The sequence below is a fragment of the Sciurus vulgaris genome (genome assembly GCF_902686455.1).
Source record: "Sciurus vulgaris genome assembly, chromosome: 2".
NCBI classification, from domain to species: domain Eukaryota; kingdom Metazoa; phylum Chordata; class Mammalia; order Rodentia; family Sciuridae; genus Sciurus; species Sciurus vulgaris.
The window spans coordinates 68,918,394-68,943,107 of NC_136462.1; positions in this window are offsets into that span (position 1 = coordinate 68,918,394).

The window sequence follows — 24,714 nt, forward strand, 5'->3', positions numbered from 1 at the left end:
TGTATCTAATTTTTATTTCACTTTGGACATATACTTAGAAAATATAAAATAATATACAGAGATTAGGGTAAGATAAGGCAAAACAGGAAATAAATAGCATAAAAATCCCATATGAAATGAATAAAGGTAAGAAATGCTTTGCTCAGAAATGTTGGATTTTTCTTATTGAAGTGATTGTGCTGCAATAAGGGATTTTTTTTCTATAAAGAAACTTACATGATAATATGCAACAATCTGGAGACTTCATTGTAGGAAGAGCCATGAGCTAGTATTACGGTCCCACCATACCACGTGAGGGAGATTTTACATTCTATAGAAGGGTTACATATTTGATTTCACCAATTTTCCATCTTCACTCCTCAATCCAAATTGAATTCAAGCTCTTACTGCTAAATTTTCCATGCTACTAATATGTTTTTTTAGACCATTTGAAAGAAAAACAATGCCAGGGGAGGGAAAAATAACAAACTTAGCAATAGAGCCTTTCTCAATGTTCTAGAAGGAAAACTAAGAAATTAAGAGAGAATAAGTCTTTATTTATATTATAGGTATGTTCACATACAAGAAGAGTTCTGAGGACGTTTTCATCTTAATTGTACATATGTCAAGCACTAAAATATAGTAAACTATTATGCTAAACTAAGTCTCAGAGGACGTTATAAATATATAGCTAGAAAGAGAAGAGGTTTAGTTAAAAGAAAAGCCTTTAGCTATATATATATATTTTTTTAAACTCAGCAGCAGGTATTAGGGGAGGAAGACTTGTTGAGAAAAAATAGTGTGATGGGAGAGAGTCTCAGAAATCCATATTTTTGTTAAATATTCACACATTATGGCACATATTATTCCAAAGCATGTACAAATCAATAGAATCTAAGATAAACTTAGACTTAAAAACAAAATGATGGAATATGCTCAACATATTTAATAGCTAAATTTGACTTTAAGCAACAATGTTTTGCTTTTGCTTAATTTCTAATGTACTGCATTTTATTTCGAATTTGAAAAAGTTCTATATTTTAAGGAAATAGTTTTAAATCTACTTGTGATTATAAAGGACTCCCAATTGCTGGTGCTAGTTTTGCTTCTTGTTATCATCAGCATAATTGGAATTTGCATGGAACCTCTACTTGCCCCATAGATCCAGCATCCCATGGTAGTTTTTTTTTTCAGTGAAAATTATACACAGTACTAACTTAAACTCTTGTTCCTGTTTGACTTAGTTCTTCCAGATAAGCATTCATATAACCAATAAACTCTGTCTTCACTGAATTTTTTTATTGATTGCAAAATTATTAATTCAGTACTTGATTGATTGAAGGAGTAGTTAATTGGTTTGGATTGAAATTTTCTTCCAAAATGAAAACAACCATACTAGATGAGTTTTTACATGAATTTTTCATTTTCAGAAGGATAGGATATTGTATAAACCTAATCACACAGCAAATCAAACGAGTAGTTTTATTAAGCTCCATGCTGAGTCAACTATTCTGTTTTTATTAAACTGTTATGTCCCTTCACCTAGAGGGATGGTTCTCAGACTTCAGTGTGTATCCGAATTACAAGAAGAGCTTATTAAAACACAAATTTCTGGGCCCTGATTCCATAGGACCTTAATCCATAAATCTGGGGTGAGGCAATCATTTTCATTTCTAACATATTCCTGGGTTATGTGATACAGTTAGTCCAGGCACCTTATTTGAGAACCACTGACCTAGTGTGTTTATGACAGAAGGTCCTGACTTTGCTACATACTGAGTGGTCAAGGACAAGTTATTTAAGCTTTCTTTGTTTCAGCAATCTGGTATTAATTTTGTCCAGGAAAACTGAATTTGTGCTATTGTTGGGAATTCAGACATAGTTCCTTTCTTTGGGGAGCCAAGAGTTTATAAGCAGAGGTAGATATGTAAGGAAACTAACAGCAATTATCCCAAGTGCAACAATCAATTTGTACAAAAAGCACAAAAGTGACATGGGGATATGGAAGCTAAAGCAAATGAGGAGTAAAACATGGCCAAGAACATGGGGTGAGAATCCTGTCCTGTAAATGGTTCTACCATTTACAAGCATTGTGACTTCCGTGTATTTACTTTCTCTAAGCCCCAGTTCCTTTATTTGTAAAATAGCAAGACAGTTCTCAAAGGATTGTTGTAGGAATTGCTATTAAGTGTGTAAAGTACTTACTAAGCGCTTGATCCTGTTAATTACTCAATCAATGGTGGTCATTCCCATCAGAACAATTTCTACGTTCTCTTGAGTTCTCTTGGGTAGACATGTAAAATGTTTTGATTACCCAGACAAGTTATGAAATATCTTTATGTTCTATTTGTGAATGTTGACAAGCCTAAACAGTCTTGTTTTTTTATTGTAAACAAACGGGGTACAACTTGTTTCTCTGTTTCTACATGAAGTAGAGGCATACCATTTGTGTAATCATACATTTACATAGGGTAATGGTGTTTGATTCACTGTTATTTTTTTCTTCCCCCCCACCTCTCCCACCCCTCTTTTCCCTCTATACAGTTCCTCCTTCCTCCATTCTTGCCTCCCTCCCACCCCCCCTATACAGTGTTTTATTCTAATCTATATAACTACATATCTGAAATCAAAGTCAAGAAAGACATCAGATAAAATTACTGTAAGTGCTCCGGAAAGTTGAGAGCACTTTTCTGGAGATTTCAAGTTCTGCTTTACACAAAGGGCAGTAAACTTCTGACATTGGTCATATATAGAAAGTACAGAGACATAAAATAAAAGAGCTTCACAAAATGTAAATACAGTTATGATAGCAGATCCTCTATTGATGATTATTGGAAACAAGGATGCTTGCATTTTATTGCTAATCTTTTAAATCAATGAGAGTAAGGATAACTGTGATTTTTCACTAGAAGATCATTTGATGCAGTGAATCACAAACATTTTTGTCTCCAAGTCACCTTTGTTAAACATTTTTCGAGCCACTAAAAGAAATTTGGGTTATTTATATCACATTTATAAATATTTACTCTATTCAAAGTTAAAACACATATGTAAGAACTCCTTATTAGTCCATTTAAAAATTACAAATGAAATTCATTACATAACATCAATAATATTTAATACAGATTAATTACTTTTATTCAAAACAAAAAATAGAAAAGCAATATTTTTTTGGCTCTCTTTAATATAGCTTAGAAGGCAAGCAGATTCCTATATCTCTTCTGCATTCAATCTGTTATGGAGTTAGGAAAGAGATAAAGTAAATTTTAATTACATTTTCAAATAATTATGAAGATTCTTCTTTGCTACTATACCAAAACTCAACAAGAGTAGTTTCTTAAAAGTTAGTAGTAAAATGGAATTTGAAATCATACTAAGAAACTTTTCATACTATGGTCATTAAAATTCATTCATTAAAATCATTGTGGCACTTGCCTGGCACGTGTGAGTCACTGGTTTCAATCCTCAGCACCACATCAAAATAAATAAATTAAATAAAGGTATTGTGTCCATCAACATCTAAGAATTTTTTTAAAATTCATTGATCTGTGGATATTTTTCATCCATGTGTGATTTTTATATTATCATGAGTTGATAATTTTCAAAACATTGATTAACTAGGTTATGCAAATCTTCTAAATATTCACACATTTTATTAGTAATATCAACAAATCAGATCTGTATCAATCTTATCAGTAAAGTCTTTAAGCATTGAGAATTGTCATGCTCACAGTGTCAGCTACAAGTTTCTTAAAATTCTAATTTTCACTTGAAAACTCAAGTATTATTATTATTATTGGCACCAAATATTGTCAGTTGTTAAGTGACAGACACATTTTATTCATTTTCAAGAAATTTGGGAGATGTCAAACACCCCAGATTGAATAACCATAGCTTTTCAGTTTTTCTTTCAAGGGTAAGTGTCACTCCATGAAAAAAAGTGGTTAATTCAGTTTGCAATGCCAACAATTGATTGTACAAGTGATCTTTTGGAGACACTTGTTGTAATTAGGTATGCAACAAAGTGCTTCATGTGTACTTCCCAGTTCATCACAAAGAACATTTTAAAGATGTGTGCTTGAGTGTCTAAATTTAATAAAATTAATATTTTTCCCTGCTTTATCAAGGACATAATAAAGTGAAACTGGCAACCTTTTACTGTGAGTGAGTGACGGGAGAATACCGTGACAACTAGGACAGTTTGGTCCCTCTACCTTGATTCCTGCTAATTCCCTAGCAGGATTTGTTGTTGTTGTTGTTGTTGTTGTTGTTTGGTACTGGGGATTGAACCCAGGGGCCCTCCATCACTGAGGTACATCCTCAGCCTTTTTAATATTTTATTTAGAGACAGGGTCTCACTGAGTTGCTTAGGGCCTCTAGTTGTAGAGGCTGGCTTTGAACTCATGATCCTCCTGCCTCAGCCTTCCGTGCCACTGGGATTACAGGCATGTGCCACCATGCCCAGCTTCCTAGCACTTTTACACACCATGATTTTTGTATCATCAGTGCAAATGTCCACAGTGATAAAGGCAAATAATGTCTTAATATTATTACAAAATAGTTTTGAACTCCTGGGTACAAAAAGTGTTCTAGCCCACACTTTTAGGACCAAGTTCTTATGATGCAATTCTCATGTTATTATGACAGCTAAATAAAACATCTAAACTCTCTTTCTTGCTAATTTTCAAAGAGTGAAAATATCATTTGCAGTTATGTGTTGCTTTACTATCAAATCACAAATGGGTTATCACCAATATTGTACTTAGGATTTCAGTTTTAAATAAAACTCGGTATAAGTGCTTTGTTTTCTTATAATATCACTTAGGAATTAGTACAGTTTTGAACAGAGCATTTAAAATAATATTGGGCTGGGGTTGTGGCTCAGTGGTATAGCGCCTGCCTAGCACATGTAAGTCACTGGGTTCGATCCTCAGCACCATATAAAAATAAATAAATACAGTAAATGTATTGTGTCCATCTACAATTAAAAAAAATTCTTTTAATTAAAAAAAATTATAATACTTAATGTTGAAGACCTGGGATCAACAACTTAATTTTTTTCTCAATACTCTGAGAAAGGGATGGGAATACAGGAATCAATATGATATTCCAGAAAAAGGAAAAGATGAAATATACAAGGAGCTAAATTTCCATGTTAGAAAGAAGCTTTCCATCAGTCAGTACTGAAGAGGACTTCTGAGGTGCTGGCCTCTCTTACTTAGAATATATTTTAGCAGAACAAGATGAAGACTTTCTAGGAATTTGGATGAGAAATTTTGGCACTGGGGGATCTGTTGGAGTCAATGTTCCCTAAATTTACAATTAGTATAGACATACTCTTTAATCATATCCTCTCTATGACATGAGCAAAGCATTACAACACTGTACTCAAAATGTGTGATCTTTCCAACATGGTCTTCACAGGCAGCCACAAGTGGTTTCCTTATTTTTTATCACTATTCTCAAGCAAGAGGACTTCAAAGTCTTGTTCAGAATAGGAAAACAAACTGAATTGCAATGTAAAGCATCTTTGCTTTCTCAAAATAAAATGGGGGAAATCTGTAATTTAAGTATTTACAATAATTAATTTTATTTAAGTACCCTGGACAGCTGCTCGAGATACCAACCAAATAGGCAGAGAGAAACAACCTTTGGAAGTTAGAGCGCTGCTTGTTATTAGTGATTCATAATCAAAAGGAAATCTCATCATATAAACCACTGAAGAATTAATCACCCAGTACATAAATTAGTGTAATCTTGTCCAGTAATTATATCCTGACTGTCAAATATATTCTTGATGAGTTCTAGAAGGAGCAGCTTTCTGGCCAATTTATTTCTAGACAACACTTTTCAGTGTTTGTTTCAAGAGAAAATAAGAAAGGTATATATGAGATAAATGGTATCTGTGTATCTTTGCACAAAACTGAACAAACTGTTTTAATTATACTTATTTTGACTGAGAAATAATTCCTCCTAAAAAGTGATTTGTGTGTTCATAGTCAATGAAAACTAGGCACTTGAGGAAGAATCAGTAAGAATTATAACATTATATATATGAAGGAAAACATCTAAATAAATTGTTCAAATTTAAAACTTTTGCCAAATTTGTTTTGTTTGATTTAGAAGAGTGATACAATGTATTTTCATTTGGAAATTTTCTTTAAGATTTTGGCTTATTAAGATTTCCTCGTATTTAACTTTTCTAAAAAAGAAATATTAAATAGCATAGAAGTAAAATGTACCATATGTCAAATCACTTTAGATTTGTATAACAGAAGCACAAGTTAGAAGTTGCTATGTAAGATAAAAGTTTATCTCTTCATCATGTAAATGTTTAGAAGGCGGATTACTCCATATTGAAGAACCTGAGTTCCACTGTGTCAGGGGCAGTGAAATAATCTCCACAGTCCAAGATGAACAGCTACCTCATCCAATTTTTAAGTAGTAGGATAGAAGTACATTGACTGAGGGACAGAAGGGCATATGTTTTCCCTTAAGAACATGCTTTAGAGGTGGCACATAGTTCATTCATGTGTCTTTGGGCAACACTTAGTCATCTGACCACACTGGCTACAAGATATGCTGGGATATGAAGTCTGTATTACAAAGAGTCACGTTGACTAGATAAAAATCAAGAGTGCTAGTATTGTAGAAGGGAACCATTCAATGTAAAAATTCACTTGAAACTAAAAGACAAGCAGAGATCCAATTAATCTGAAACTAAAATATTGGAAGTAACTTTTTATTGAAGCTAATGAAGATTAATTTCAACAGTATTTATTTGAAATCTAGTAATAACCAAATTCAGAGTGTTCATTCACCTATGGAGCAGATAAAGATGCCTTTATGATTTTTAGTGAAGCCAAGGGGAAGGAATATAAGAGTGAAATGTGGTGACATTTTTCCTTTTGTTAAAAGGAAGGAGGTGACAAATTTCTAAGAATTCTAGTATAATAAATTTTGTATTGTGAGGTATAATTTTCATTTGATTTATGACATGGAATTTAAATGAAGCAAATATACAAATATTATTTATTCCATTGTAATGCGGACATCTTTTTTATTTTTCTCATGTTCAGAATATGAAGGAGAGAGTTCAAGGATTAAAATTATCTCATCACCATGTCAATACTTTGTGGTCTTTAGAGGAAGGACTCCATGATGCTCAATCACACCTTGTTGTGGAAGAGGCTACAGGCCTTCAACAGATTAAAAATAAGAGAACTCCTGATGATGATCTCAGATGTCTACACTCACAGTCCAGTTCTGCAGGAAGATCCAATTCTGCCTACAGGAGACCCTGTTCCCCCTACTGTTCTCTAACAAAAGACACTCCTGTCTCAACTTGAGTACATTTAAAACTTTTATCTAAACTACAAGTTTCTTTTCAAACACATTTTGATATACCACTCACTGTTGTTATCATTTGAAAGTTACAAGGAATGTTATAAAAATGCCACAAACATTACTGGGTGCAGTGGTGCACACCGGTAACCCCAGGACTTTGGGAGTCTTGCAAGTTTGATCAGCCTCAGCAACTTACTGAGACCCTGCTTCAAAATAAAAGATAACAAGAGCTGGGGATGTAGCTCAGTGGTAAAGTATCCTTGGGTTTAGACCCCAGAGCCAAAACAAAACAAAAACCAGATATTTTTCTACACAGTATTTTGGGGTCATTAGGGGGAAACTTGGATCAGAGCACTTGGATTTCAATACTATCCAGGGACAGACATGAGATGAATTATCTAACCTCTAAAAGATGGTTTCCTTTCATTGATTCATGAATTCATCTGAAGGAACATACACTCCATGAGCAACTACCATAGGCCAAATATTATTTTAAGCAGCAGGGATATAGCAGGGTAAAAGAAAATAGGAAGCTCTCTCTATATGTAAGAAGAGACAGCAATGAACAAACACCTGTAAAAGCTCAGAAAAGACAACTTCATAGGGTGGCTATTCCAATGAAATAAGGTAAAAACAATATAAATTGTTTAGCATGGTGCCTTACATGCAAACATAATTCTAGTATGAGTTACTATTAATAGCATTACATGGATTTGGGAATAGTGTGAATCAAAAAATTTTGCGTAGTCATTATGGTGGTATGCAAATATTGTATCGGATGTTCATGAGATTGAGGCAGGAGGAACACATGAGCCCAGGAGTTTGAAGCCAGCCTGGGCAACCAGTGAGATCCTGTCTGGAATAGAAATAAAAAGAAAGAAAGCTTGATTTTAATTTTACAATAATAGTCCAAAATAGTGTGACTCATCTGTATTGAAAGTTTTGTTCCTTTGGTCTTATCTCTATTTCGTAAAAATAAAAAAATTAAAATCCCTAATTCCAATTCTTGCATTATCTAATGGAAAATAATCCCACATTTATCACAATTTGTATCTCCTCCTCTCCATTGCATTTGGCTTTGCATCATAAAAAATATTTTTAAAAAATATGGCCATAGGAAGTATAAAGGAGAGGGTTAGGGAGGGTAGGTAGTAGGGGGTGGATATGTTGGAAGTATGTTAAATGCATGCATGAATATGCCACAATGAAACCCATTATTCCATATAACTATTATGTGCTAATAAAAATATGCCCACAAACAACTAAAGATGTTAAAATGTGCAAAGACAAGAAAATGAAAAATGAATATCTCTTCATTATGTACTACTGGTTTGGTGTTATTAGGCATTCTAGACATATATTCTCTTTAAATCCTCATCACAACCTATATTAGACCCAGGTGGAAAAATTGCTATAGACGCCATCAATTGCTACAGACTCAAGTAAATATATGGGACGATTAAAGAGTTCTCAACATAGCTTTTCTTTTTCAGTTTCCAGTTACTGTTCTACAAATAATTGGTCACATACACTTTTTCTGTAAGAAACAAAGGAACACAACACTGTCAACCAAAATGAGAAGATAACTGACAGTTTTTATATCTTTAAAAAAAATGGTTTATCCTCAAATAAAGCAGGCTTTTTTCACTTTCTCTATTTCTGGGTTCATTTAGTTCTGATATAAAACAATCTTAGTACTCCAACTCAATTAGGAATGCTCATAGAAATTTCAGTCTTTTTGTTTGTTTGTTTGGTACCAGGGGTTGAACCTAGGGGCTCTTAACAACTAAGCCACATCCCCAGCCCTTTTTATTTATTTATTTATTTATTTTTTATTTTGAGACAGGGTCTCTCTGAGTTCCTTAGGGCATTGATAAGTTGCTGAGGCTGGCTTTGAACTTTTGAACTTGTGATTCTCCTGCCTCAGCCTCCCAAGTCACTGGGATTACAGGTGAGTACCCAGGACCCAACCTTCTCTTCCCTTCCCTTCCTTTCTCTTCTCTTCTCTTCTCTTCTCTTCTCTTCTCTTCTCTTCTCTTCTCTTCTCCTCTCCTCTCCTCCTCCTTTCCTTTCTTTCTTTCTTTCTTTCTTTCTTTCTTTCTTTCTTTCTTTCTTTCTTTCTTTCTTTCTTTCTTTCTTTCTTTCCTTTTTTTCTGTTGGATAATGATAGCAATGGCATGGATCAGTGGTTCTCAGAGTACAGTCCTCAGACTAGCACCACCATTTTCAACTGAATTATTAGAAATGGAAATTCTCAGCAGTCACCTATTGAATAGAAAATCCTGAGAATGGGTCCAGTCAATTTGTGTTTTGAAATACTCTCCGGGTGATTATGATATAATATAAAGTTTGAGGATTGTGAGTATGGATAATTACTGATACCCAACAAAGAGTGCTACAGATCATTACAATACTATTTTCTCTAAGGCAAGACCCTCCCTAGCCAAGAAAATTTATGTCATTGGTTTCTTCCCTATAAACAGAAAACAGTACTCCTTTAAAGATCCAACATTTCAGGAAATTTCTAAGTGTCACCAATTTGGGAGCTACACTGCTAGTAAAACGAAAGCAAACATTTCAAAGACAACCAATATCCAATTTTCTTTCCAAATTCTTCTGCTTGTAACAGGGTAGGGAATGTATTGCAAAGAGCCACGTACAAAAGAGCAACCCAAAAGACAGGGTGAATAGAAAGCGTCACAATCATGCTTTAGAGTCTCAGTTTCCTACCTGGAGGGTCTGAAAGAACGGTTCCTGTTCCATATGTAGAAGGCCAGGGAGCAGGATTGGTTTGTTAAGGCTGTCACTGAGATTAGAGCTTCCCGAAGCTCCTGTCCTAACATCAAGTCAATTTCTTGCTAAACTCATTCTCATTTTAAATGGGAAAAAGATTAGACTGTTGAGTGCTTGGGGAAAAATATAAAACTGGCTGGTAGGCAAGCTTTCCTTTTTAAAAGAAAAATTCTCTTAGCCTTCTGAACTCAAAGATAGCTTAATAAAAGCAACGGAAAAGACTAAAACCAGGGGGAAAAAATAAGAAGACAAGAAAAAAGGAAACCAGATCCCCTTTAAAATCAGTGTTCATTAAATGCCAGTGAAAGAAAATGCCTTCAAAGTTCTTACAGAGATACTGTTGGGACAGAGGAAGAGACTAACAAACACTTCAAAACAGCGTCTGGAGTTTTTCCACTTCAGAATATCACGGGAAATCTATCACCTAAGGAGGCAAAAATATGCTTAACCCTAAAAGTATCCATATTTCTCACATGTACAATGGCCCTTTTGTGGTGTGGATGCTGGCTTACCATCAAATCAGAAGCGCCTCTGATGGAGACCTGTTGCAAGATATGACTGGAAGAGGGCAAAAAAAAAAAAAAAAAAAATCTACATTTTACTTTCTTACAAAGGTAAAATGTAGAATTAGAAAGGGCTCCTGAAGGTGAATGTTTCACCCAGTCTATTCACCACAAAGCTATAGTTTGCACTATAGTTTTGAGAAATGAGACTAAGTGAAAGTTCCTGGAGTTGCTGATGTACCTGAATGAGGTCCTGGGGAATAATTGCCATGAATTAAGCTGAAGGAGAGTTCAAATATGTTTGAAGTATTTGGGCAAAGTAGGTTTTTAGCCCCAAACCTTCATTTCATCAAGTTATTTAGTTGGTTATCACAACTGGAATGGAATGCTAAGATGAAGATAATGCCAGAAGTTTTAGGGAGGATGAGGAAGCTAATAATACCTACAACAGAGAAAAGGAAAGGAAGCAAATTTTGGTGAAGATAGCCTCTAGAACAGGATGTAGATCTGAGACTTGTGGAAAGAAAGCAGGGAGGGAGCAGAACCAGACAGGGAAAGTGGCAGACTGTGGCACAGTTAGATTGTGTGTTTGGGGGATTCTGGGTTGAGTATAAGTGGCCAGCCTGGTTCTCCCACCATGCTCAGTCATTGCTTGAGGACCATCAGGGAAAAGCATGGCTTTAGTTCAATAGCTGTCACACACTTGGAAGGTTCTGCCACTGATAGACTGTCAGCTATCTGCACCCTTCACAGCTGAATGGGAAACCCATACAGTGTTACTCCATGGTGAACACAGGCCACCCTGTGCCACAGAATCTACTTCTCCTGGATTCCAGGAATCCCTGTACCAAAGATGAATGACAGTCTTTCTTGCAGTTGGAATTTTCCACTCTCCACTTTCCTTGGTTTTTCCAAAAGTATACAATTCTCAGACTACAGTTGTAGCTCAGTGGTAGAGCACTTTGCCTAGCATTGTGAGGCACTGGGTTCGATTCTCAGCATCACATATAAATAAATAAAATGAAGGTCCACTGACAACTAAAAAAAAAAAAAAATTTTTTTTTTTAAAGTATACAATTCTCTACTGCACAATTCTCTGGCTTAGACTTGTTTCAAAACCCTAAGGATCTACAATGGGATACTAACTGGTGTTTGCCACAAACTCCATTATCCCTTTTTCCACCAGCGACATCATAGAACAAAATCATAGGTTCTGCCTGGTCATTTGGTTCAAGCTGCAGCAGAGTTGTTTGCACATTCAATCTGGTCCTTTCCTCAGGTATTTGAACAGTAGTAGCCTTCCTAGGAATGAACCAAAAGAAACTTACCAGGGATCTCTTATGACTATACTATGACAGAGACAACAGAGCCCAAGGGTAAAGTGTCAATATAAATTGTTGTCCATGCCGTATAGATGTGGACTCTATCTGTTCCCCTTGCTTGCTTAGAAGAGAAAGTAACATGTTTGCTAAATCAAAGGTGCATATCATGTACCTGAATTTCTCACCAGATAAATCCTATATTCCAAAAGCGGGTACTTAAGTCTCTCTGCCTCTGGTCCTATGTTCTGGCCCTGTTTGTCAAGTACTCTAAAATTCCAATGCCAGGGGTACTTTCCTGGGTTCCACTAGTAGATTCTGATCAATTATTGTAACAACAGTTGTAGCTTTCTCTGGCATCAGGCCCAGCACAGGTGTGAGTTGCATGGCACCCACACTTGTGTTGGGTCTGATGCCATCGACATGGCAGCCAGAAGTGGTAGAGATAAATAAATCCTGAGGGGGAAGAAGTCCCCACAGTGTCCTTCCACATGGGGAGATTTCTAGCTCTCAATAGGGATGGGTGGGCTTCCTACACAGTCTGTGAAAGCTCAGAGGGGCCCAGATCTTTAGGTGTTCCCACACAGACTCTCAGGTCAGGTTTCCTGATTTTTTCCAACTAATGCTCTGACCATTAGCCCTGTGTCCACTGGGCATTCCATTCATCATCCAAAGCTCAGTGATTCTGAGTTCTGAGAATGGTTTTCGGCTTTCTCTCCTTTCCTACTGCAGAAGATAAAGACTGTTTTTTAAGCTGCCAAAGAGGCCCCTGGGCTTAACACTTAGTTTTCAGTTTGCTAACTGCCCTTAGCTTTTCATTATCCTTCTGCAGGTTTCCCAGTCAATCTAATAACAGCAAGCCAAATTCACTGTTCTTGTGAGCTTTGTTTCCCACCCACATCTGACTCAGCACTTTTCAAAGTCCTGAGTCACTGTAGCAATCAGGGTCATCTCCTCCACTGCAGCATTGAACTAGGCCACCTCCTCTGAAAGTTTTAACAATGGAGTCACTACCTTGTGCCAGAAACTACATCTGCTCTGTTTACCACCCACAATAGGATCCTCATTGCCAGATAAGTGCTGAATGACCCAAGGCTTGAAGCCCATCTTGCTGTCAGGTTAGGTCCTGGGAGGTAGATGCTGAGACAGAGTTAGGAATGTGTACAATTCAATGGGAGGTCTAGCATCTGTGAAAGATAAAGGGCAAGGAAGCAGGATTGGACAAGGAAAGCTTTCAGACTGAGATGGGGACCTGAAAGTCTGAATGGCAAGTAGGAGGAGGCAAATAAGGAGAGCCTGACTGCTCTGCAGACCCAGGAGAGTCTTGGCCAACCCAGTGGGAAGCTTCCAGTCCAAGATTGCCTGTAGAGGAGTTCAGCACTGGGCAGAAATGGCCAGGCCCTAGAATCCCACCACATCAATCATTGGGAAGTAGCTGTGCAGAAAGAGGGTGGCCTTGGTTCAAGTACTATAATCCTAAAGTCACTACAGCTGGAACCTGGCTATTAGCCACTTATGACTATTGCACTTTCATAGTGCCCTTCATGGTTTTTTTTCCATGAGCATATATTTATTTCTTCTCATTTCAAATAACGGTGATAGGTTTACTAGGAGACAAGAGATGAGTAAATACAGTTCTTGATTTTCAAGAAGCTGGAAGATAGTGATAAAAAACATTCATGTCACAAAGAAGTGACCCAAATTGCAAAGGTGCCAGAGCCATCTGTTGCTTTTGTCTGTTCAGCATCAATTTCCCTATAATGGAAACAGAAAGTCAGTTTTCTTTTGGGAATGGGCCCTTCCGAGTTCACATGTCTGGGGAGCTCTCCTGCCACATCCTGTGTAGATGAAGAAAAGTTTCTGTCGGATGATGGTGCCAACTATCAATTAATCACTGAGAAACTTATCAAATCAAATAAACACAAAAGCCAATAATCTTTTCAAATGGAAGGGGGTGTGACAGACTGGGCCATGCCAGATCTGGCCTCCAACAAGACAGAGAAGCCCACCTTCCCTTTATTTATACTTGCAGGTAAAGGGGACCAGGAGGGGCTTCTTCTGTGATAAACAGGATGGGGTGGAGTTAGGGAAGCCATTTGCTTAGAGAATTAGCATTTCCTCAGACGGTGAGCCAACTCTGTACAGGGTCACCTACCCCAGGCTGTCTGACTCAGTCTCTCATGACTGCCAGTTCCTGGGAGTCAGACCTCTGTATCCCGTGACTCAGCCAGGCCTGATTCTGCTAAACATGGATGGCTTCCCACACACATAGAAATGCCTCCCTGTGTTCCCTCACCCCCATCGGTTACTAGAGAGGGTGTAACTCAGACCTGGTCACTCAAGGCTTTGGTTGGAAATACTGTGTGCTCTTTTTCCCACTGGTGTTACTTGTTGTGAGGATGAGGTAAGCCTGAGTTACTAGAGAACACCATGTGAACAGAGCCTGCCGAGAGTGCAGCCAAGTCACAGGGAAGCGGTGCTGAGAAAAAGAACTTGAGAAACTGGATTTCCATGGGCCCTTGGAGCCCTCCAGACTTCAAAATCTAGGTCTATAACTTTCAGTTATGTGAGCAAATAAAGTGTCCTTTTGACTGTAGGCTATTTGGGATGGGTTTACTGTCAACTCTTGATACAAATTGGTAGAGGAAGGGCTGAGTCTAGAACAGTGGTATGTTTTAAGGCACACTCCTCTTTAACAGGAGCCCAAAGAAGAACCACTGAATACTGGAATTTGAAAAGATTGTACCCAGCCTTCAGTCCAGCCCTGTCGCTCTAAAAGAGTCTATGAAGGATGACTCTTCTGTCATTAGCTACTTGATAAAGCACATTTTTTGAATCTGTGGGTTTCAGGCCACAGTTGTTTTCACTGTGACACTGTGTGTCCCTTGAGAGCAAGATGAAGATTACATGCTGTTTAAATTCACAGAATTCACAGAAACTGAAAAAAAAAAATTAATTTATAAACAATGGCAGTCAGCTAATGCTAATTTAGTATTTAATGCCAGTAATCCTGGATAATGTGGCTATTGAAGAATAGTTACTAACGTGGGCTTCATACTATAATTTAGCATTACTTAAGTAAGAATAAGATCAAAATATGCACTTTTGAATGAAGTGTGGGAAAAGTCTAATCCTTATTAATTTTTCTTTTTTGTGACTTGCCTGAAAATGTTCCTTCCTTTTGTTTGGCAAATTTTAATTCTTTATACCTTATTCTGGAATGTTGTGAGTGGAAAATAATTTTGGAAAATTAAAATTAATTTTTCTAGTGCATTGTTATTTACTTCACTATTGCAAAGAACTTCAAGGAGACTTTTTGCCTTGAGACTTGTTTTTATAATGTATTATTATGGCAGCCTTTTTTTTTTTTTAATCAGCCTTTTTAGATTTTAAGGCTTAGTTAAAATAAAAGCCAAAATTTTGAATGATGACTCTGTCTACATAGCATATCTAAAGGAAGAGATGAAAGAGACAAAGATGTTTTACATTTATGTGTACTTTATTTTTTTAGTTTTTTTTTTTTTATTCTTTAGAAAAGTGCTTATAAACCATTTGGGACTTCATAGTTTAAGAGAGGATTTATTGGTAGGTTTTAATTTGTTTTACTTAGACATTACATTCTTGAAATTATTCCTAATTTTAAAATTGAATTTTTACCCATACCATATTTTTGGGGTATTTTCCAGACTTTTCTAAAAGTAACATTATGATCAATCACATGCTCACCATCACATAATTAGTTTAGTGCCTCAGTTTTACACACTGAAAAACAGAAACAGAAAAGACCAGACGAATTTGAAAAGAAGCAATGAGGAGAATTCATTCCTTCATCCACATATCATTTTGCAACTCTGGTCCTCTATTTTTTTTTTTTTTTTTTTTTTTTTTTTTTTTTTTTTTTTTTTGGTACTGGGGATTAAACCCAGGGTCACTTAGCCACTGAGGCACATCCCAAGCCCTTTTAAAAAAAATATTTTATTTGGAGACACAATCTCACTGAGTTGCTTAGGGCCTCACTAAGTTGCTGAGGTTGGCTTTGAACTCGTGATCCTCCTGCCTCAGCCTCCAATGCTGCTGGGATTACAGGTGTGCAAGATCATGCCCAGCTTGAGCTTCTACTTTTTAAGATAAATTTTATTTCAGGAAATGTGTTTATAATCTTTGATTCAAAATCTGTTGTTCATTCTCAGGATGAATGAGGCAAATCTTCATGGCATCATAATTGCAAAAGATGGTGTTTAACATGTATATAAAAGAACACTCATTGCAAAACCTAGTTAAAATATTAATGGCAAAGAAATAAAGAAACAAAATTTGAGCATATGAATAAGGCAGGAGAGTAGTAGCTTTGTATTTCACTACTAAGGAAAACCTGTTTTTGCCTCCTCAGAGTCAATAAATTCTTTTACACATTCAAGAAATATTCACTGAGCATCTATGTTCAGCATAGAGGAAATGGAGATGAAGGGATGAGATTCCAACCCTGAGGGGTGTGAAGAAGTGGGGAAGACAGACATATATACAAATGACTGAACGACTATGGGAGAAACAGTGCAGTAGAACTTTGTGATGACTGACATGAAAACAGAGATGAAAAGGTATTATTACCTGGGCAAATCAAAGGGAAGCCAAAAGAAGCCTTTGTAAAGGAGTTGTAGAAGAACAGGGCATTCAAGGCCAGCATTTTCCAGTAGGTGTGTGGGAGCAGGTGCATCTCCTGCAGAGAATGGAGTTTGGTTAGAGAGTAGACAGGTTTGTGGTGGGGCATGGAGGTAAAGAAGCAAAGCATAATGAGCCACAGGAAATTATATTCATGTTGGCAGGGTGGGCAGGTCAGATTTTAAAGACCTTAAATGCCAAGTCATGAAGTTTGGATTTTTCTAATTGTCCACAGACAGCCATCAAAGGTCTTTTCATTTTGTTCATTTTGTTTCATTTTGTTTTATTTTAGCAAGATTGTAATATGATCATCTTATGATATAGGAAGATAAAGTCTGCAAGATGTGGATAGATTTGTGAGAAAAGAGACTAGAACTCTGAACCTCTTTAGAAAACTGTTCTAGGAGAAAGTGGAATGGAGATGAGTACCTGAACAGGAGTGAAGGGGACAGAAATGACACTTGGACCAAAGTGTGGAGATTGGTGGTATTAACTGGGCAAACTGATGAGGAAGAGCTTGCTGGTAGATGGCAGCTGGAGAAGTGGACAGGAAGGACATGTTGGGTTTGGAACATGTCAAGTTGAGGTGCCTGTGGTTACTGGGAAGGAACTGTTCAGAATGTGAATCAAGAGCTGCTGAGGAGTGTCCAGCTACTGAACCTGGCTGTAGAGCAGCTTTAGCAGACAGAAGATGACTGAAGTTTATGTCAGTGATAAAAACAGAAAGTTGCATTTGCATCCTAATTGTCTCCTGGGTGGCTGGAAACGAATGAGAAAACATTTGTGAGCTCACATAGCTCTCATTTCACTATTGTAGAACAGGAGCCCAGAGAAAGCAAGTGACTTAACTCAGCCCCACAGCTGGCTGGTTGTAGTACCCAGAAGAGAATCCATACCTCCACGTATCAGACATTGTGTGGGACACCTCTCAATTTCTGCTGGCAGAGCTATAAATTGGTACAACATTTTGGAAAACTGATATTGTCCAATAAATCCAAACGTGTATACATTCCAATAGTCCAGTCTTTCCTCCATAATGAAATACACAATAGAAACACATATATCTATTAACAAAGAGTCATGCATGAGAACATTCATAGTAACACTATTCATACAACACCCCACAAGAGGAAATTTCCCCAAAACCCATCCTGATAAATAAATGAATTAAGGCGTATTTACCACAAAATAAGAATGAGCACAGCATCATGGTACATGCCTGTGATCCCAGTGGCTTGGGATGATGAGGCTGGAGGATCACAAGTTCAAGACCAGCCATAGAAACTTAGTGAAACCCTAAAAAACTTAGGGAGACCTTGTCTCAAAATAAAACATAAGGACTAGGACTATGGCTCAGTGGTAGAGCACTTGCCTAGCATGTGTGAGGCACTGGGTTCAGTTCCCAGCACTGCATATAAATAGATAAAGGTCCATTGACAACTACAATAATATTTAAAAAATAATAAAATATAAAAAAGGCTGGACATGGTTCAGTGATTAAGCAACCCTGGGTTCAATCCCTGGTACCAAAAAGGTATTTAAAAAATTTCCCAGTGTCTAACATATGTTTAGCATTGTCTCTGAGTAAAAGTTATTTCTGGATATTCCTACATATTTGCCTTCTAATCATCATCTATTCTCCATAATGGCATACCTTTCTGATTAGTCAGTCCTCTCTGTAACTTAAATGGTTTGTTGTAAAGTGAAAACACTCAGGTTGTTCCTCACTGGCCATGACTGGCAGTGTTTCCTAATGGACACTGAGGTCCTTGCACATGGAACTTGCTTGCAAAATACCAGCAAAGGGACAATGAAATATTTGTCCCTGAACATAAAATAATAATAATCATAATCAACTAGGTTCTTGAATGAATTGGCAAGTAAATAATTTTTTATAAAAGAGTTGATTTGAAAGTATTATATAAATACACCCATGCTTTGACCCTCTTGTATATTGTTTCATTTCCATCATAACTTATTATAGAAAAGTAATGTTGATTCTCTTTTAAATGGTGCTTCCTAATTATTATAACCTGATAGGAGTGTGTCCTATGTAATAGAGGACCGCCATGCTAAAAATAGCAGGCAGTTTTATTAATTAAAACATTGAGGCAGGAAAACCAGTACTTAAAATTGTATTGTCTTACAATGTACTATTGTCAGAGGTTTAAAGCCATGAAAACTAGGGGGGAGGAGTTGGAAAATTGTTTCATATAATGAATATTTGTGATGACATAAAAAAATCAAGTTTTTAATTTTTCTGTGATACTTAACATTCATTATTTCAACTTTAGTTTGTATAAAATTAAAGGACTAAGATTGGAAACTATTATTTCTTAAGCTTGAAAGAATATTTAACATTTGTTAAATGAATTGAATATAATAGTCCCCAAATCTTCTAATTCTCTAGTCCGTTTTCTTTGTCTAATTAAAAAAAAAAAAAAAATTATTCTAGGTCCGAAATCCCATAATTAACTTCCCATATGACTTTATATTTACAAACCATCTCCTTTTTTCTTCTTTTCTCTTGGGACAGCATCTTGCTTGTGTTGTCCAAGGCTGACCGTGAACCCCTGGATTCAAGGAATCCTCCTGTCTGAACCTCCTATGTCGATTTTACATTAACCTTTTTCTTCTCTTAAGTAGTGTTTGCTGTCTGTCTCACAATGGTAGGGGACTGGTGATGGGTGTAACTTATTTTTGGAATCCTACTTCAGTGATGCTGTTGTGAAAAAAAACTTGAAACAAAAACAAAACGAAAAACGCAAAATGCTCCTGAAGGCCTTGGACAGTGAGGTGAGTAAAGAGAATGGGAGATGACAGGAGGAGGTAGGGATGCCACTGCAATGTCCTTGCTAATCAGGAGCTGGCAGTCACTAGAAGCAGGCCAGTAACTGGGACTGCGGGTCCACCACCTCGCTAGCTACAAACTATCTATAGGTAAGGGAACCCTTCTCAAAAACATCACTTTACATTTCTTGCAGGACATAAATGATTTAATTACAACACATTCAAAGGACAGAAGACAATGGTGACAGAGGTATTTGAACAATAGCCACTGGCAGGAAAACAGGAGAAATGACATGTGAAGTTATTTGTTTTAAAGGAGGTTTTTTTTTTTTTTTCTTTCTTTTTTTTGAGGGGAGTGCTGCTGGGGTTTGAACCCAGGGGCATTTAACTGCTGAACCACATCCCCAGGTCTTTTTTATATTTTATTAGAGACAGGGTCTCACTGAATTGCTTAGGGCCTCACTAAATTGCTGAGGCTGGGCTTGAACTCCCAATCCTCTTTCCTCAGTCTCTCTAGTTGCTGGGATTACCACTGCGCCTGGTCCCTTCCTCTTAGCCACATGATTGCCTCTTGAGTGTTTATCATACGCGTGTTGCAGGACACATCCTGTTATTTAGTTTTCCTTAGTGGCCAACAGAATGCTCTGGGGAGGACATTTTCAGGGACCTGGATTTATATGTAACTGGGCATGGTTTTATATTTACCCGAAGAAACCTTTTGATCACTTGCTTCTAAGTGGCCTCCAGCTCCTGGTTAGTGAGGAGATTGCAGTGACATCCCTACCTCCTCTGGTCCTCTCCCCTCCTCTTCACTCACCTCACTACCCAGGCCTTCAGGAGGATTTTGTGTGTTTGTTTGTTTGGTTTGGTTTGATTTTTGTTGCAAGCCTTTATTTCACAACAGCATCACTGAAGTAGGATTCCCAAAATAAGTAACACCCCTACATTGTGTGACAGAAAACACCACTTAAAAGGTTAATGTAAAAATTACAGCTTTTACAAAACAACCACTAATTTTCAGTTTTAAAGGAAATGTGGAAGAGGAATGCAAGTCTTAGTAAATAGAAGATTGTAGTGTTAAAGAAGAAAGTGAATAGCAGTTTAAAATTGCAAGTCGAATCACCATCAGCACCAGAAAGTAATGGCAAAATAAAGGTTAAAAAAGAAGGTGACAGATGTGCTGAGTAGAAATGATCTTAAAAACAAGCTTCCCTTGAATGTGAAATGGAGAATCCAGAGTTGGGATTGCCAACTGTTTACAAAGAAAAGATTATTCAGAAGAACTACGTGACTTAAACAATAACAGCTTTCAGATTCTTCTGGGAAGATTGGTAGATAATATGAAATTTAAACTAACATTTGGACTTTGTCCATTTTGTGCACAGTGAAGACATTTTTGGCATGCTATTTAAAATATTTTCATATCAGTTTATCATTCCAAAATATAGTGAAAACACACTTCTACAGTTGCATTCTGTGGCATGGAAAAAAAACAATGTCAGAGGCAGAGGCCACATTACCTTATATAGAAATAAATAATTCCCTGTATCTAATTTACACTAATTTGCACCCTCTTATGCATGCAAGGTACAATTCCAAAACTTTCTTTGTCAGACCAAATCATATAAACTTGAGCAAATTACTGAATCTCCTTACTATACTTTAGTTCCCAGTCTAAAAAATGGAGTCAACAGTGGTAAACATTTCCTTCAGTTAATGTGAGAATTGAATGGACTGATACCTAAAAACCACTTAGGACAGTCAAAAATAAAGAGGAAAATACTCACATCCACATACGCACAAACATATGAGTGAGGCAATCCTTATTGTTTATAAAATGATTGTTATTAAAACATTTGTAACTGCTAGAAAAAAATGAATATGTGACGAAGACCATATGAGGCCTACAAAGTCTAAAATATTTACAATCTGGCCCTTTACAAAAGTATTCACCAAGGTCTGCTCTAAATGGTAATCTTGACTACAATAGGGATCTTTAGTCAGTGTAAGTGAATAATATAAATGGAATGCCAGCAATATTTAGATTTTCTCTGGGGCTACATAGCATTTACCAAGATTAAAAATTGATTATATAACTAAATTATGATTTCTTATATAAGTTCAAATGTTACCAAAATATTTATCAAAGGAAAGCATTCTAAAGTATCTCTGACATCTGATGCCAATGAACTGTTAGTCAGAGTTTTTGTGTTTTGTTTGGAAGCTGGACCGATGAACACAACCATCAGGAGCTTGCAGAGATGCATGGATACTTCAAGGGTCTTCTTGTCACATTAACCTCATTCGAGGCTGTAGTGATGCACAACTCCAGGGGGGCATCAATTACATCATGTTCATGGGAAGGAATTATGCCTTATGGTTACCTTTGGAGAAAAATACAATAGGAAAGAAGCCCTCTGAATTGTGCAAAAACAACAGTACTGACTTCAGCTCCTTTCTTAATTGGCATTAAATTGGCAAATAAGGAAAATAATTCAGATGATATATTTTTGTTTAAATAGGCTATTTGACAATCTCAGCCTTGATATCTTCTTGTCAAGGAAGAAAAATATAGCTTGGATATTAACACAATAATTTAAGTAGATTGAATAATTTTTTCCAAAGATTTTAAAGATTGTTGACTGATGGATGCCAACTGGTTGGAGAGACTGCCAACTGGATGCAGGAGTGGTGGCCTACACTTTGGTATTGGAAATTCAACTTAGTTTTAATCTATGATCTAAGGGAGCATATAGAAGCTATCCTTATCAAATTTGTATATGACATAAATTGGGAGGATAGAAGATAGTAGTTATAGTTTCAAAAAAAATTAACATGGAACCAAAACTAAACAAAACAACACAATAGAAATTTATCCTTTGCAAAAAGGAACTCTCTAAATCATGGCTTTTTCAATATTTGTAATTCATTGTTGAACCTAAATGTATTTTGGCTTCATAAAACTCAGGGAGTCTTAAAAAGATTGAATAAGTATGATTATCATGTAAGTATAGTTATCCTTAAATATTTGGCTCTTTTCTTTACTATATAATTTTAATGTATTGTTTCCCAAAGATAAAATTGTGAGACAGAATTAAACTCATGTTTAAAAACTGAAGGGCTACAAAACAGATATAATCCATGAATGTCTTTTATTTTACTGCCCTCTCCATTATGTTTCAGTGAACATTTGAATTAGTTGCCTATATTGAAAAGCCCCAAGATTTCATGCACACATCTGGATCTTTGGCTTCTCTGGGGTAACAGGAAGATCTACTGCACTGACCCTTCCTTGAACAGTGGCTACCACTCTCCTAAGGCCAGACCTGCACCTTCAGGCCACCACACTCCTCCCCATTCCCTATGGTGGCCCTACCTGGCCTGCTTACTTATTGTTCTACATGCCTGACCCCTATGCATTTGACTCGGTGTGACCCCTATAAAGTAAAATGATGGAGACATTTTGAAACTATGGAATCTTTCTTCAAATTTGTTGGGTTGCTTTGAGAGGTATGAAGCTTCCATCCCATCAAGGGCAGCATCCTTTAAAGCATAAGATATGGATGTTACTGGAAGGATTTCTGCAAGGAGTTGGAAGTTAGACTGGATCGATATTTCTCAAATTTCTTTTTAAAAGAACGACACAAGTAGTGTTGCTTGTTCAATTTTTACTCTGAATCTTAAACAGCCATGTGAGTTAAATTATTATGTTTTAGTTTTGATTTAAATGAACTCCAAACAAATATTTAAATTCCAAAATTATTGCTGTCAAACAGCTCTGTAAAAACTTTAAAATGTCTTTTCATATATTGAGTGTTTATGATGTGTAGACACAGGCTATATTTGTGATACTTCATCATCTATGTAGTTTGGATGAACATTTTGGCAACTGTGCTTAGTTGGAACTATAAATTTAGGGATGATTTCCATGGTCCAAAATTCCTATGAAGCTAGGTCATGCACAACCAACATTTAGAGAAGAAAAAGAAGATGATCCTGGTTATAACAATTCATTCCACTTGTGAATTCTAAAGTCCTGGTTATATTTGAGATGCAGATGCTCACATGTAGATTCCTTTTTCAAATGGGAAGCTCCGACTCACTGAAATTAAGTCAAAGGATATCTGTAGTAAGTATTTAATGAGTAGCCATCATTGCTGGGACAAAGAAAAGAGTATGTAATATTAAGTCCTTGCTCCTTAGGACTGCACTCTCTTGTTGAAGACAAGTCACAATCACAAGAAATAATTAAAGAATAATAAAAGTAGTACCTAGAGGCTGGAGTTGTGGCTCAGCGGTAGGACGCTTGCTTGTCATGTTTGAGGCTCTGGGCTCGATTCTCAGCACCACATAAAAATAAATAAATATAATAAAAGGTCCATTGACAACTAAAAAAATGTTTAATTTTTTTTAAAAGTGGTACCTAGTTAAATATGCCACAGACTACACATAGAGTAGACATTTGGAGAAGGGACAGAGGATCACAAACTGTGGTAATTGTAGAGAATGAATAGAATGTCATTTAAAGGATAATCCAAAGAAGAGGAAAAGATAGGCCAAGCAACAGTTACAGCATGTGCTAAGCAACATACTCCTCCTACATCAGGCAGAGGTGTGAAGCATATGTGGGCGTGGGAGAAGCCTGATCATGGAGGTACTGAATGTGTTTAAGGCTGGATCCTTGAGCATTCCTTTAATTATTGGTGAAAGGATAAAATGAGGCAATGAATGGGACAGCGTGCTGAAGGTCAGTAAAAAGGCTGGAGCTCTGGCTCAGGTGGAGTAGGAGGAGGACTCTGCCAAGAGGAGACAGAAAGGAAAATACAGTTTGTTTCTAATGGTGAGTGCTCTGCAGGCAGTCACAGGTCGGTGTAGCAAGATGGTGACAAATCAGAGAGAAGTGCCACTTCCATTGCGAGGGACTGTGAGCATGCTGGCGTGCTGATGGAGATAGCTGAATAACGAGCTCAGAGTAGAGCCTGTTGCATTTTGTTTGATATCGTGGCTTTAAAGAGTGGAATTAGCCTTACAAGGAAATGGTCCCATTTTTCTCAAAGATGGAGGCAACGTAAGAGCTTAGATAAGGCTACAAATAGTTAGGTGGACGTAAGAGAAGTGGAGGGGGGCTTGTTTTTTAATGTCTTAATTATTTTTTCAGTGAAGTAGGAGGCAAGGACATCTACTACTGAGAATGAATACATAAGACTAGGGAGAGAAGTGTAGGGAATGTGAAAAAGGCAAGCGAGGAATGCACTAGTCTGGGGATTCGAAAATCTATAAATAAAATAAGGTTGCTATTTAAGCAGAGATGAAAGAGCATGGAT